Below are 14,523 nucleotides of genomic sequence, written 5' to 3' on the forward strand. Positions count from 1 at the left end.
AAACCTGCCAGTGAGCGCTTCTTCAGCTTTCATTTCATTTTGTGCCACAAAGGGGGAGACCCTGCCCTGTGGGGGGGAAGAGGGGCCTGGGACACCGCTGTACAGGGGGCTTGGGAGACGGGCTTGGGCTGGTTCTGCATGTGGGTGGGGGGAAGAGAGGGGCTCTGGGGGAGGGGGGATATGGTCAGCCTACCACAGCCTGACTCAGGCTTCTGGCCTAGCCAGGGGTGAAAAGGAGGAGCAGGAGTCGGGGCCGCCATTCCGGTGCTCCCCGAATTGGCCCAGGCCCCAGTGTTAATGTACCAGTGCCTGGAGGGTGCTGAAGTTCTGGGAGTGCCCCACATTGTGCCAGGTATGCCACACAGCCTCGGCACCTCCAAACCTGAGGCTCCAGCCCACCTGTCTCCTCCCCACAGGTGGAGACGGAGCCCAGGGCACTGGGCCCCGGGGGGAGCAGGGCACCTCTGTGGCACTGGCAGGGACACCGGTCAGCTGCTTCAAATGCATTAGGGTTAATTAGCTGGCTGGAGCCTCGGGGTGCCCATAGCTGAGCAGAGAGAAGCAAAGGCTGAGTCCAGAGCACCCAAGGGCAGGGCCAGGCCAACCCCGGCTGAGCTGCTGTAAATCCAGCTTAGCTCCACCTCCCGCTGCGGCAGTCCCAGGTGAAAGCTGCTGCTGTCTCCACAATCCTCCAACGCTCTTGGGGACTCCAGGGGTCTAGAGCCTGGGTCCTGGCTGGCCTCGTTTAGTGTCCCACAGCAGCCACGTGGCCCTGTCCCCCTGCGCTGCTCCACGATGCTCCTGGGGGCAGATCTCTGGCATGGGCCGCAGCCAAGCCTCTTTCTACCACTCTGGGTCACTTATTGCCAATGACGCCCGATGCATTTGGGGTCCCGCAGCTTCGCCAGCTGTCCCAGACCCCAGCAAACCCTCTTACTGGCCATGATCCAGGCCCACTGGAGGAGAATCCAGGCCCCTGTACTCTGGCTCCCTAGGGTTATTCACGCTCCTGGAGCCCCATGAGAGTCCAGCCACTGCCCCAAACGCAGGGTCCCTCTCGGGGCCCAGACCGTCCTTCTGGCACCCGGCTCTGAGTGTCCAGCCCCCACCCCACTGTGCTGCTGGCCCATCAGACTCCCTGATGCTTACACTGGCCCCTGTTCCAGCATCGCTCAGAAAGGGCCCAGCTTCCATTTCACTGCCCAGGGCCTCCGGGAAGCCAGCAGTTCACACGCACCCTTTGCACTTCCTGTGCCACCTGAGCACCCAAAACACAGTGTCCCTCCCTAGCACGCCTCCCCAGAGAGTCCTGAGGGATCAGCAGCCTTTCCTCAGTTCCCTCCTGCACATACTCCTGCTGGGCTCACCTGCTGCTTTGTCCCATCATTGGTGCCCTTCCAGTAACCCGTGCCCCAGCCCGCAGGAGGTGTTTTCTCCCAGAAGGAAGAAACCTTCCCCCCAGGTTGTCTCTGACCCGGCAGAGACAGGACACAACCCTGGCAGCTCACGGGGATCCCTGGAGCAGAGGCATTCCAGGACAAAGGGATTTCCTGGTGTACTCTCATACAATCGTCCCCAGCTCCACAGTGGTACAGGAGGCGTGCCCTGCCCCACTCCTGTGCTCCCGAGGGCCGGAGAACAGGATCCACGTGAAAAGGAGGAACGAACTGGGCGTGCTTCCTCTAGAGAAGCAATGGCCACAGGGACGGAGGCGACTCATTGAGCCCCATGTCCATGAGGGCAGGAGAAGAAACAGTGAGCGTGGTTTGTAGCCAGAAAGTCTTAGATTAGACATGAAGAAACCCTGTCTCACACTAAGGACAGCTAAGCTGCAGCCCAGGTGATTTGGGGACTGTGGCGTTCTGCCCCTGGAGGAGTGTGATAAAGGGCTGAATAGACGGCTGGTGGGGCCGGTCTAGGGTTACTTGACCTGTCTCAGTGCAGGGGACTGCACGTGTGGCGCTCTAGAGGTCCCTTCCAGCCCCACACTTCTCAGATTCCCTGAGCAGAGCCGAGATTAAGTGGGGATTTGGGCCCTGCACAGACACTCGGTTCTTCTGAGCTGATTCGGACAAATTGCTACTTACAGGTCATGTAAGCCTGAGGGGATCCAGCCCCCGACAGCCCCACGGCTGCCCCCAAGGGTGGAGAGACTGGGGAGAGCTAGCACCCGACAGCCCCACGGCTGCCCCCGAGGGCGGAGAGCCTGGGGAGAGCTAGGGGTGCTGTTGGAGACTGACAGAGCCAGACAAGTGTGGGGGGTGTAGCTGTGTCAGTCTGTATCTTCAAGAACGACCAGAAGTCCCGTGGCACCTTATAGACTAACAGCTATGTGGGAGCAGAAGCGTTCATGGGCAAAGACCCGCTTGGTCAGACGCAGAGCCAGGCGCATACCCGGGAGACACCTGCTTCAGGAGAGGCCCAACCAGGAAAATAACAGAACGCCACTTGTCAGCCCCCGGGTGGAACCCTTCCGGTGCATCACTGCGCACCCACGCCCTCTCCTTGAGACCCGGCTCACTCTCACACTCCTTGGGCAACAGGCCAGCCCTTGCCTGCGCACAGACCCCCGCCTGGGCCAGCTACTCCCCTGCAGCCTCACAACACAGCACGAAGCACTCACCCATGAGCCTGGCCCTGCAACAAACCCATCGCCAGCTCGGCACCAGCCACACCCTCACGGGGCCTAAGCACAACAGCACACCGCTGAGCTGACACGGGGCGCTGGCCGGGCGCCTGACCCACGTGACCAGACACCAGCGGTGGAAGACTTTCACCTCCCTGGTCGTTCTGCACAGGGCTAAAAGCAGCCGTCCCGCTCCGGGAAACCTTCAACTCCAGCACAAAGGGAAACAGCTGAATTGGAGCTCATTTGCATATTGAGAAGCAATTAGGGCTCAATAACGATCGTAACTGGTGAGCGCTCTCCAGAGGCAACTTCCCCTGGCTGGAAGTTCCCATCTCCCACCAGCTACACTGAACAGCCAACCCCCGGCCTGATCACCCTCATGTGCAATGGAGCACAACTGCTTTCTTTTGCGGGAATTTTCTTACGTACACACCTGTCTTTGTAGTTCCCTGCAGTCCATCGGCTGAAGTGCCTTTCCCTAGAGTTTATGCCCGAATGCATCCCTTAGTCCCCAGGGTGCTACAGGACTCCACGCTGTTTTTACAGCTTCTGTGAGACACGCCCCGTCCCACCAGGGACAGCCTCCCGGAGAGCAGGGCTGCAGCCACCACACCTGGTCTCCGCCCCAAGAGAAGCAGCTCCGCTTTTCTCTGGGTTAGGACCTGCTTTTAAAACCACAGCAAAGGCACAGGCCAGCCAGCAGCACAGTCACTTCCCCCTCAGCTGCCTCTCCTGCAGGCAGGACTGAACCTGCGTCCTTGAACTTAGTGCTGGAGCCCAGCACCCGGGCTAAACGCCAGCTCGGGCTGCACAGTGGGCTCCGCGGTCTCTCAAAGTGGGCGGGTGAGGCACTAGAAGAGTGCGTCACGCCCCGGAGGCAGGTGGGTTGCACGCGGCCTGCTGGGGACCGGGCTGGCCCAGATCTGTCTCCTTGTGGGGTTTTCTCAATGTGGAACTGGCCGTGGCCCCAAAACTCCCAGTGGCTGTCTCAGGCCAGGGGGAGAAAACGGCCATTGTCAGATTTTAGCTGCCTAGAGGCAGCAGAGTGAGGCCAGCTCCAGGCAAAGACTCCAGCCACAGGCTTTGGAAAGGGACCCCGTGTGCGCTACAGCCCAGCAAACCACACCCAGAGCAGCGGGACTGCACCCCCTCCCCCCCAGCGCTTGTGGGGGGCGCTGCATGATCCTGGGGACACCTGTCTACTGGCGATGCTGCACAGCTCCGCTCATGCTGTCAGGCCCACCAGATCCCGGGAAACATTGCAGATGACAAGCTCCTGAGTCAGGATGTGCTCTGCCCACGCGGGGGCAGCCTGTGGCAGACCCAGCCCTGCGAGATAGAGAGGTGCTCGCCGGAGACCCAACCAGGAGGGTAGGTCAGGTGTCAATGACCGTGAGTCGACCACATTTCTAATGTGCAAACAGAAGAATGTGCAGGCCTGGTTCAGCACTAGTGATGTCCATACACTCAGCCTGGGCCAGATTCATAAGAGTGAAAACAACTCCAAGCCAAATCAGCTGGGAGAGAACTTAACAGAAACGGTGAATGACAATTGGGAATGGTTAAAACCCTGGGCTAGCGACCCAATAGCCACAGTCCCACAGGCGAAGAAAGGCATCTGGGTCACAAACGTGGCTGTTCCGGCTTAGAGGGGAAGTGATGGCAGCTGGAAAGTCCGAGCAGTAACGGCTGGGCCACGGGGAAGCAATGACTGTAAACCCAACACTTAGGCCTTGCAGAAAATTGCTCGGAAACGAGGGGACGAGGAGAAACCTGGAGCCAGCCGAGGTGAGGCCCATAGGACAAAGTGTTTCATGTGCACTAGAAACAAACCGGATCCTAACCCTGGTACCGGGCCACCCCCGGCTGGAAAAGGCCGACTTCTCGTTAACCCTGCAGACCGGCCTGGAGAGGGCTGCACCAGGACACCGAGCTAGACTACAGAGCCAGCCGCCCTCCCTGCACCGCAGGGCTCTGTCTTTGCTTTGCCACTTCCCAGTTTCCAGCCCCACCTCTCACCTCGGCCCCCTGCTCCGTGTTTCGCCCTGCGGAGCTCTGCGCAATGCAGTGGAGGGGATCTGTTATCTTAGGGACCATTGGCTCCCCCAGACTCCATGTGGCCTGTTGGCAGCGCTGGCCTGCCAAGCCTGGGCTGCAGTTGCCATCGCGTGGAGATAAGGTGGTGGAGTGCCGGCTGAAAGCAGGCGAGGCTGTGCTCTGGGAGGGGGGAGAGCAAACCCCTCCCGCTCCCTCTTTGCCTTCCTCCTCCTCAAGCCTCCCACCCGAGCTCCAGAGACGCGGCCGTGAATGCTGCCAGGCCTGGGTGTGGCCACCCCTGGGCCTGGCTGGCTGTGGCCAAGCAACCCCTCAGGCTCAGCTCCGCTCCTGCCCCAGCCCTGGGCCTGCCTCACGCTCCCCTGTACTCAGCCCCACTTCCCCCTGGAGCACCAGGCAGGCAGAGCAGGGCGAGCCCTGCACCCAGCCCCACTTCTCAGCACCGGAATGATCAGGGCGAGCCCTGCACCCAGCCCCACTTCTCAGCACCGGAAGGAGCGGGGCGAGCCCTGCACCCAGCCCCACTTCTCAGCACCAGAAGGAGTGGGGCGAGCTCCCCAGCCCAGGTCCTGACTGCAGTGCCAGGCAAGGGGGCAGCACTGGTACAGTGGGGCTAAGGGCCACTGTGCAGGAGCTTCACTCCATGCCCCCAAGGGGCGGAGACTCAGGCAGAAGGGGCGGGGCTGAAGGCAGTCTGCCCTCAGCACCTCCCCTAGCAGGACTGGGCCCTCCCCCTGCTTCTGTGCTGTTTCACAGGGGCCGGGCACCAGCCTCCACTGCTGTTGCTACTGTGGCAGCGGTGGCGGCTGGAGCCCTGGCCGTTTGCCCCCTCGGCCCCCGCCACTGCCAGACCTGACATTGCTCAGCTCCACCCTCCATTTTTTCAGGACCCGGCCAGAGCGCCGATCACCCTTCACACGATCACATGCCTGAGCCGCAGGTATCATAGGCCGGGGAGGCCAACCCCCCACAACCCAGGTGGTGTCCTGCCCACACGCTGCCCCAGGGCCTCGCCGTGCGCCCTGCACGGGGGTACGCACAGCAGCCCGGATCACAGGACTCCAGGAGCTGGGGCTTTTACAAACACTGCAGTATGGCGAGACTCACCATAAACTCATGGACAATGGCCTTTGCCCCACCCCCTGCTGTCACTCACCCCCGAGTTTAGCTGTTCTTCCCCCTAAGAGGGGCTGCGATGCAGGGCCAGAGATGCAGCCCCTGGCTCTGCCTCCCCACCCAGGCTGGCTGCCAGTCACCCACCCTCGGCCCGCCAGCCCCAGCGGTTGCACCACCCCCAGATCCCAGGCTTAAAGTACCTGTCTGCCTGGGGTGCAGCCCAGCGGCTCTGCGCCCTGTGCCCTGCCCGCCACACTCCTGCCCTTTGCAGTGGTGAATGGCCCAGCCTGGGAGCACTCAGCAACGGCTGCTGGGGGGGGCTGAGTGGAAGGAAGAGGCTGGGCCCCCGCTCTGCGCTTCCTCCTCCTGTGGGGACAGACCAGACAGGGCCTGGTGTCACGGGAGCTCCCTGAGAGCTGAGCTCATGGAGCAATTCGGGCACCGCCCAGCTCATTAGCACGGCACCAGAGTGCCAGTGCCACAGCCGCAACCTGCGTCTCTGTGGCACACTGCGGAGAGCCGGCCGGGCACTTGGCTGCCAGCTGCGGGGTGCTCACAGCAGCAGGCCAGTGTCAGCGGCCCTGCACGTCGCCAGCTGCAGGCCCCGGGGAGGCAGGCGGGTGAACGAGACACCGGGCAGTGCATGGGCAGCCCCAGAGACGTGCGGCTACCACGGCCCCGAGACACGTGTGGCTGCCACGGCCCCAGAGACACACACGGCTGCCACGGCCCCCAGACACGCACGGCTGCCACGGTCCCCGAGACACGCACGGCTGCCACGGCCCCGAGACACGCGCGGCTGCCACAGCCCCCGAAACACGCGCAGCTGCCATGACCCCGAGACGCGCAGCTGCCACGGCCCCCGAGACACGTGCGGCTGCCATGGCCCCAGAGACACGCGCTGCTGCCACAGGCCCCCAGACACGCGCTGCTGCCACAGGCCCCGAGACAAGCGCGGCTGCCACGGCCCCGGAGACATGCGCGGCTGTCACGGTCCCCGAAACACGCGCGGCTGCCACAGACATGTGCAGCTGCCACAGCCCCCGAGACACGTGCGGCTGCCACAGCCCCGAGATATGCGTGGCCGCCACAGCCCCAGAGACACGCGAGGCTGTCACGGCCCCTGAAACACGCGCAGCTGCCATGACCCCGAGACACACGCGGTTGCCACAGACATGTGCAGCTGCCATAGCCCCCAAGATACACGCGGCTGCCATGGCCCCGAGACACGCGTGGTTGCCACGGCCCCCGAGACACGCGCGGCTGCCACGACCCCGAGACATGTGTGGCTGCCACGGCCCCAGAGACGCACGGCTGTCACGGCCCCCGAAACACGCGCAGCTGCCATGACCCTGAGGCACGTGCGGCTGCCACGGCCCCCGAGACACACGCGGCTGTGGCTGCCACGGCCCCGAGACACGCGTGGCTGCCACGGCTCCCTGACACACGCGGCTGCCACAGACGTGCGGCTGCCACAGCCCCCAAGACATGCGCAGCTGCCACGGCCCTGGGAAGAGGGCAGGAAAGGTGGGGACAGGCCAGGGGTTCTCCCCTGGGCCCCACAGCACCCCACAGCTCCCTGGGCAGCAAACAGTAGCAGTGGGGCAGAGAGCCTTCCACCAGCCAGGGAAGGGAACCTGGCTGTGACTGGGCCTACCCCAGCCCTGTGCCCCCCCGCGCACCTCCTAGACACACCCGCCCTGGGCCTCCCCCCACCCCCACCCTGACTCCTGCACACACACCCCCCACAGCCCCTGCCCTGAGTCCCCCACTGCAGGTACTGTAGTACCAGCCTCCCCCCCCCCCCCGCCATGGGGCACAGCAGACAGCATCAGTAAGACATGTAAGCTACTTCCCCCCGCCTGACCCCTGGGAGGTGGCTGGTTTGGTGTCAGCCCCCAGACAAGCAGCAGCTGTCACTGCCAAGCTGGGGGAACGATGCAGACCACAGCTGTCTCCCAGCCCAGGCAGCTGGGTGCACTGCCTTTGGGTGAGGGTGTTTCTGGATGCTCACAGCAGGAGTCGGGGCGCCAGCCCAGATGGGGCCAGTAGTACCCGTCTGTGTGTGGTATTTTCACCTGCTGTGCAAAGCAGCTGAGTGGCGTGGGCGTGTGCTGTTACGTAGCTGCCCCTGGTCCCCCAGGCTGGTAAAATCAGTCCAGTACCTGCAGCCGTGTCTTGCTCCGGTGCTGATCGGGTTCGGTAGGAAACCTTCTACCCAGGGCTCAGCCACTTCCAGGGCAGCTCCATGCCCAGCTGGGAGCCCCTGCTCCGCCCCCGAAAGGGAGCTGAGCTCAGCACCAGAGGAAAGAACTAGGAGCCTGGTCCCAGAGCACGGTGAAGGTGTCGCACAAGCCTGGCCGGACTTGCTGGCAGAGCGCCAGGCCAGGCGAGCTGGTGGCAGCACCCAAGGGACTCGGGGCGCCCCGCCTGGGGTTGTGCGAATGGCAAGACCCAAGTGAGTGCAGAGTGGAGTGGGAGGTGGAAAGGTGCTGTCAGGCAGCAAACTGAGTAACGACGAACGGGGCCGTTTGCAGGGGGGCCACAGAGAGTGGGGCCCAGGCTGGGTCCAGGCCCACCCGGCTCCCTCAGGCTACGTCTACACGTGCACGCTACATCGAAATAGTCTATTTTGATGAATAACGTCTACACGTCCTCCAGGGCTGGTGCTGTCGACGTTCAACTTCGATGTTGAGCAGCACCACATCGAAATAGGCACTGCGAGGGAACGTCTACACGCCAAAGTAGCACACATCGAAATAAGGGTGCCAGGCACAGCTGCAGACAAGGTCACAGGGCGGACTCAACAGCAAGCCGCTCCCTTAAAAGGCCCCTCCCAGACACAGTTGCACTAAACAGCACAAGATCCATAGAGCTGACAACTGGTTGCAGACCCTGTGCATGCAGCATGGATCTCCAGCTGCCGCAGCAGCAGCCAGAAGCCCTGGGCTAAGGGCTGCTGCACACGGTGACCATAGAGCCCCACAGGGGCTGGAGAGACAGCGTCTCTCAACCCCTCAGCTGATGGCCGCCATGGAGGACCCCGCTATTTCGATGTTGTGGGACGCGGATCAGCTACACGTTCCCTACTTCGACGTTCAACTTCGAAGTAGGGCGCTATTCCCATCCCCTCATGGGGTTAGCAACTTCGACGTCTCGCCGCCTAACGTCGATTTCAACTTCGAAATAGCGCCCAACACGTGTAGCCATGACGGGCGCTATTTTGAAGTTGGCGCCGCTACTCCGAAGTAGCGTGCACGTGTAGACACGGCCTCAGTGAGCTGGAAAGCGGGATCAGCGCTGCTGAAATGCACTGAGCTGCCAGGCAGGGGCAAGGAGCTGGGGGCTCTGCTCTGGGGGGAACAGGGGGCAGGAGCCAAACACACCAGTGCTCCCCAAAGCAGACAGGGCAGAGATTTCTGGTACCCTTCCCTGCCCAGTGCCAGGCTGGGAGTGCTGCATGGGGAAGGCTGCCCATGGGGAGCAGGAGACAGGCCCAGAAGGGGAGCCAGCCTGGGGGCCAAGTGCTTGTCCGGGGACAGCAGACCTGGCCTGCTTCCCTGCTGCTCTGACTCCTGGAGCCAGCTGTGCAAATCTCCACTCCACACCCAGCCAATGGCGGCCCGCTGGGCGGGTCGATGGGGGCCAGGCCCCAGGACGCCACGTCCCCGTGTGACGGGCGGGGGCAGCCCGCTGGGCGGGTCGATGGGGGCCAGGCCCCAGGACGCCACGTCCCCGTGTGACGGGCGGGGGCAGCCCGCTGGGCGGGTCGATGGGGGCCAGGCCCCAGGATGCCACGTCCCCGTGTGACGGGCGGGGGCAGCCCGCTGGGCGGGTCGATGGGGGCCAGGCCCCAGGACGCCACGTCCCCGTGTGACGGGCAGGGGCAGCCACACTGTTGGCTGCACTGTTGTGCAGGTGCTTAGGCGCCGGCAGCCACGAGCTGCGCCAGGGCCGGGAGGACATCGGAGCTGGAGTCACTCCCCTGGCAGGTCTGCCGCGCCGCCAGCCCGGGCTGTGGGGGGAGGGTGTGATGGGACCGCGAGGCTGTGCAGCACCACCACCTCTCACACGTGCCGTGCCTGCTCCCAGGTACCGAGTCCGGCCCGCTGCGGCGTTGCTCTGGGGGCCTCCCAGCCCCAGGCACGAGCAAGGAGGCGCTGGGGTTGCCCTCCCAGGGGACCTTGGCCTTGGTCGTGGGCCAGTCAGGGAGCTGCCGGGCCGGGGTCTGGAGTGCGGGGTCAGTACAGCGGGATGTGGCTGACACAGCTCTGGGGTGGGCACACCAGGTGCCAACGTCCAGGAGGCACCACAGTGCTGCGCCGTGGGCTTGGGCGTTTTCTCTCCTTGCCGCGTGGCCTGGTGGCCGTTCCCCCTTTGCTCTGCTGGAGGAACTCTGTGGCTGCAGCCTGCCCTGGCGCCTCTGGGCCTCTGCCCTAGTGCCAGTGTGAGACGGGACCAGCTTCCAGGCCGCCCCAGAGAGAGTTCAGCTCAAACCGGGACTTGGGGGGCAGGGGGATAGGCGTACGCAGACGATCCCACCACGGTCCCCCAACTCCTCGCAGCGCCTGTCCCTGTCCCTGTCCCTGCCACCACGAGAGCCCAGGGCTGAGAGACGGGTGCCCTGCTAGGCACCTTTCGTGCTGCTGAGCCCCTCCGTGGCAGCAGCTGGGAGATGAGCTCCCCTTCAGGATGGGTCAGTGCCAAACGCCTGGGTCACAACCCCCTGCCACCCTCCCACAGCCTGCCCCCAGCTGGGCTCCCTGGAAGCTGGGTGCTGGTGCAGCCGCCCAGGAGAGATCCCAGGTGATGACCAGCACCCGCAGCCAGGTTTGTGTTTCTGCTGGCGCTGCACATCCGCATGCGCAGAAATGTTATTCCGCATGTAGCTGTACCAGATTGGAGGGAACATGGCCCCCGGCACACCCAGCCTCCCCCAGCATACCTGGGCTCCCCTCCCCGAGCACGCCCCCCTCCTCATTTCACTGAGCGCCACAGCCCCCGCCCCACAGAACCGCAGCCAAGGGGAAAGTGGCTTGCTGGGGTGACACAGGCAGTGGGTGGCAGAGCAGGGGACAAGCGCCAGGGCTGCCAATAATGCCAACAGTCAGCCTGCGCAGCTCCTTGCCAGGACTACGCTGCACGTGCCCGGGGGCTGAGGCGTTTAGAGTACAGGGCTGCAATGCCTGGTTATGCCCCGGGCAGGACAAGAGGTTCTGCCTCAGCTCCCCTTCCTGGCAATAGGCCAGAGGAGTGCCGGGTCCAGGAACGCAGGGGGCCGGGGGAGAGGGGCAGGGGAGCAGGGCTGTGGGAGGAGTGGCTGAGTGGGGGTGAGGGCTTGGGGAGGAGGGGGTCTTGCGAGAAGGAGTAGCATGGCCTGGGCCTGGGGGGCACCGTTCTCTCCCCCGCCCCCACCCCCTCATTTTGGAGACCTTCTGTCGCCCGCAGAAAGTGCACTCTGGAGTCACCTCCCACACGAGAACGAGGCCGGAGCCATTGCAGGACAGGGCAAGACAGGACACTGGGGAGCCAAGGAGCTGAGACAGCAGCACCACAGCTGGTCCCTCCCCCAGCACTCAAGGACTTGCCTCCCCGCTTTCCCTCTCAGACCCTGGGACCCTCAGACCAGCAACAGCCCCACTTCCCCCACTCCCTGCCCGTTCTGAGGGGCCCCTCGCAGAACCCCCAGCCAGCAGCCAGTGTGTCCCCCAAGGTGACTCTTATCAGCTCCCACTGCCCGGCTCCAGCACCTCCGCCAAATTTTCATTACCACGTAAATGGAAGCAGCCTTTTGCAGCCAAACTAGTACGACAGAGTCAAGCTCAATCTCCACAAGATTTATGCAGCAGGATGGGTTGTAGCAGGCCGGCTGGGCTCTGCCGGATGCAGCGGGTGATCAGCATGGTAATTAAATGCACAAATAATGCTCATTTGGGACTTGCAGCAAAGCCAATGAGGGCAGAGAGATAATCCAGACAGACCTGGAGAAGCTAGAAACACAGAAGGAAAATTTAATCTAGCAGGAAAAAGAGCAGCATGAGATTCCTGGGCTGCAAGGTCCAGCCAGACAATTCCAGAACAGAAATCAGCTGGACGTTTTTCCCGGGGGGGAGGGGTGCGGGATTTAACCATTGCTGCAGCTTACTCAAGAACATGGCACATTGTCCATCACTTGCCACATCTAAGTCAAGAGTCCCAGACTCACAGCCAGAAGGGCCCATGCTAACTGTCACGCCAGAGATGCTGTCTAGCCCGGCTGGACGTTCTGAGCTCAGCTGGGGAATCCCTGGCCGAGGTCTTCTGGCCTGTGTGATGCAGAATCCAAGAGCGGGTGACCAGTGGCCCCCTCTGGCTTTAGAACACACACTGGCAGCATAACTGAAGGCCATTCAGCAGGGAAGTCTGCAGCCACTAGCCCAGCTGCAGCACGGTGCAGGGAAAGGCCAGATGCTGCTCTGACTTCTGAGAAGTGCAGAACAGGCCCTCTCAGAGGATGACTGTGGCCTGGGCCTTGGCACTTAGAGGCCCCAGCCAGCCCCACACTCCCAGCATAGCCAACTTCTCATCCCCAGGCTCAGGCGAAAACCAGCAGGGAATACGAAACGGACACGCGCAGCGTTTAACAATGAAGTCATTACTCCAGCAGTGCGCGCGTTGAAGTGTAACTTTCACCGTGGGCAGAGCGCCTCCCTGTAGCAATGCGTCTCTCGCCTTCTCCTCTGCAAACTCGGTCACAACTGGAGAAAAAATCGAATTCGTGCGCAACCTCTCTGCGGCTGGGAGGCACTGCAAGCTCCTGCCCCCTTGACACACGACGACAGTTCTTCACTTGGTTGGACCAGAGCTGGGGAGAGTGCCCCAGAAAGTTACTTGAGGAAAAGTGCGGCTATTCTTGGGGGTGGAGTTAGATAAAGCCCAAGTACAGGAAACCCTGGAAATGCGCGATGCCCGCTTACGCATAACTCGCACTACCGCATCCCCCCTGCACTGCATCCCCTCCCCTGTTCCCCCCTGCACTGCATCCACTCTGCATCCCCCCTAACCCTAACCCTAACTCGCACTACCGCGAGTTAAGTGCAACTCAAAATCCCACTCCCTGGGCCCTGGCTCAACCCCCGCCCCACACATCCCCAGTTCAAACCCCTACGGCCCGGCTCACCACCCAGGTGCACAGCTCCAGCTCGACCCTGGCAGGCTGTCAGGGAACGCACTGGGTGAGGTGCATGGGGGTGGCACCTGGGGCCAGATGGTGCAGCTGGGGAGGTGTGAGGGGGTGGCAGGTGGGGTCAGGGAATGCACTGGGGGAGGTGCATGGGGGTGGCACCTGGGGCCAGATAGTGCAGCTGGGGAGGTGTGTGGGGATGGCAGGTGGGGTCAGGGAATGCACTGGGGGAGGTATTTGGGAGTGGCATTTGGAGTTAAGGGATGCACCGGGGGAGGCATGAGGGGCTGGCAGGTGGGGTCAAGGGATGACAGGTGTGTGGGGGTAGCAGGTGGGGCCAGGGGACTGAACAGGAGAGGTGTGAGGGATAGCAGGTGGGGAGATGTGTGGGGGTGGAAGATTGGGCCAGGGGATGTGATGGGGGAGGTGCATGGGGGTGGGAGGTTGGGCCAGGGGATGCAGCAGGGGAGGTAGGGGGAGGAGGGGCCAGGGGATGCAGTGAGGTGGGAGGGGCCAGGGGATGCAGAGGGGGTGGAATGGGCATGGGAGATGGGCCAGGGGATGCAGCAGGGGTGGGAGGAGGGGCCGGGGATGCAGTGTGGGTGGGAAGAGGGGCCAGGGTCTGCAGTGTGGGGGGGAGGAGGGGTGGGGATGCAGTGGCGGGAGGAGGGACAGGAGATGCAGCGGCAGATGCAGTGGGGGCAGGAGGGGGGATGCATCGGAGGATGCAGTGGGGGTGGGAGGAGGGGTGGGGATGCAGAAGGGGGGAGGAGGGGCTGGGGATGCAGCGGGGAATGCAGTGTGGTGGGAGGAGGGCTCAGGGATGCAGTGTGGGCGGGAGGAGGAGCGGGGGATGCAGCGAGAAATGCAGCAGGGGGGAGGAGGGGTGGGGATGCAGTGCGGGGATGGGGGGATGCAGTGGGGATTCAGTGTGGGTGGGAGAAGGGGATGGGATGAAGTGCGGGGGGAAGGGGGATGCAGTGTAGGGGGGAGGAGGGGCCGGGATGAAGTGCAGGGGGGAGGGGGGGGTGCAGTGCGGATGCAGTGCGGGGGGAGGAGGGGACGGGATGAAGTGTGGGGAGAGGAGGGGGGATGCACAGTGGATGCAGTGCAGGGGGGGACAGGGGAGGGGATGAAGTGCAGGTGGGAGGAGGGGGGATGCAGCGTGGATGCAGTGTGGGCGGAAGAGGGGACGGGATGAAGTGCGGGGGGGAGGAGGGGGGATGCAGTGCGGATGCAGTGCGGGGGGAGGAGGGGATGGGATGAAGTGCGGGGAGAGGAGGGGGGATGCACAGTGGATGCAGTGCAGGGGGGGACAGGGGAGGGGATGAAGTGCAGGTGGGAGGAGGGGGGATGCAGCGTGGATGCAGTGTGGGCGGAAGAGGGGACGGGATGAAGTGCGGGGGGGAGGAGGGGGGATGCAGTGCGGATGCAGTGCAGGGGGAAAGAGGGGACGGGATGAAGTGCGGATGCACTGTGGTGGGGAGGAGGGGACGGGATGCACTCATAGGCTTCCCGGCTTTCGAGCCTCTCTGGGCGAGCTCAGGACGGTGCTTGCAGC

This window comes from Carettochelys insculpta, chromosome 28 (genome assembly GCF_033958435.1).
Source record: "Carettochelys insculpta isolate YL-2023 chromosome 28, ASM3395843v1, whole genome shotgun sequence".
Classification (NCBI taxonomy): domain Eukaryota; kingdom Metazoa; phylum Chordata; order Testudines; family Carettochelyidae; genus Carettochelys; species Carettochelys insculpta.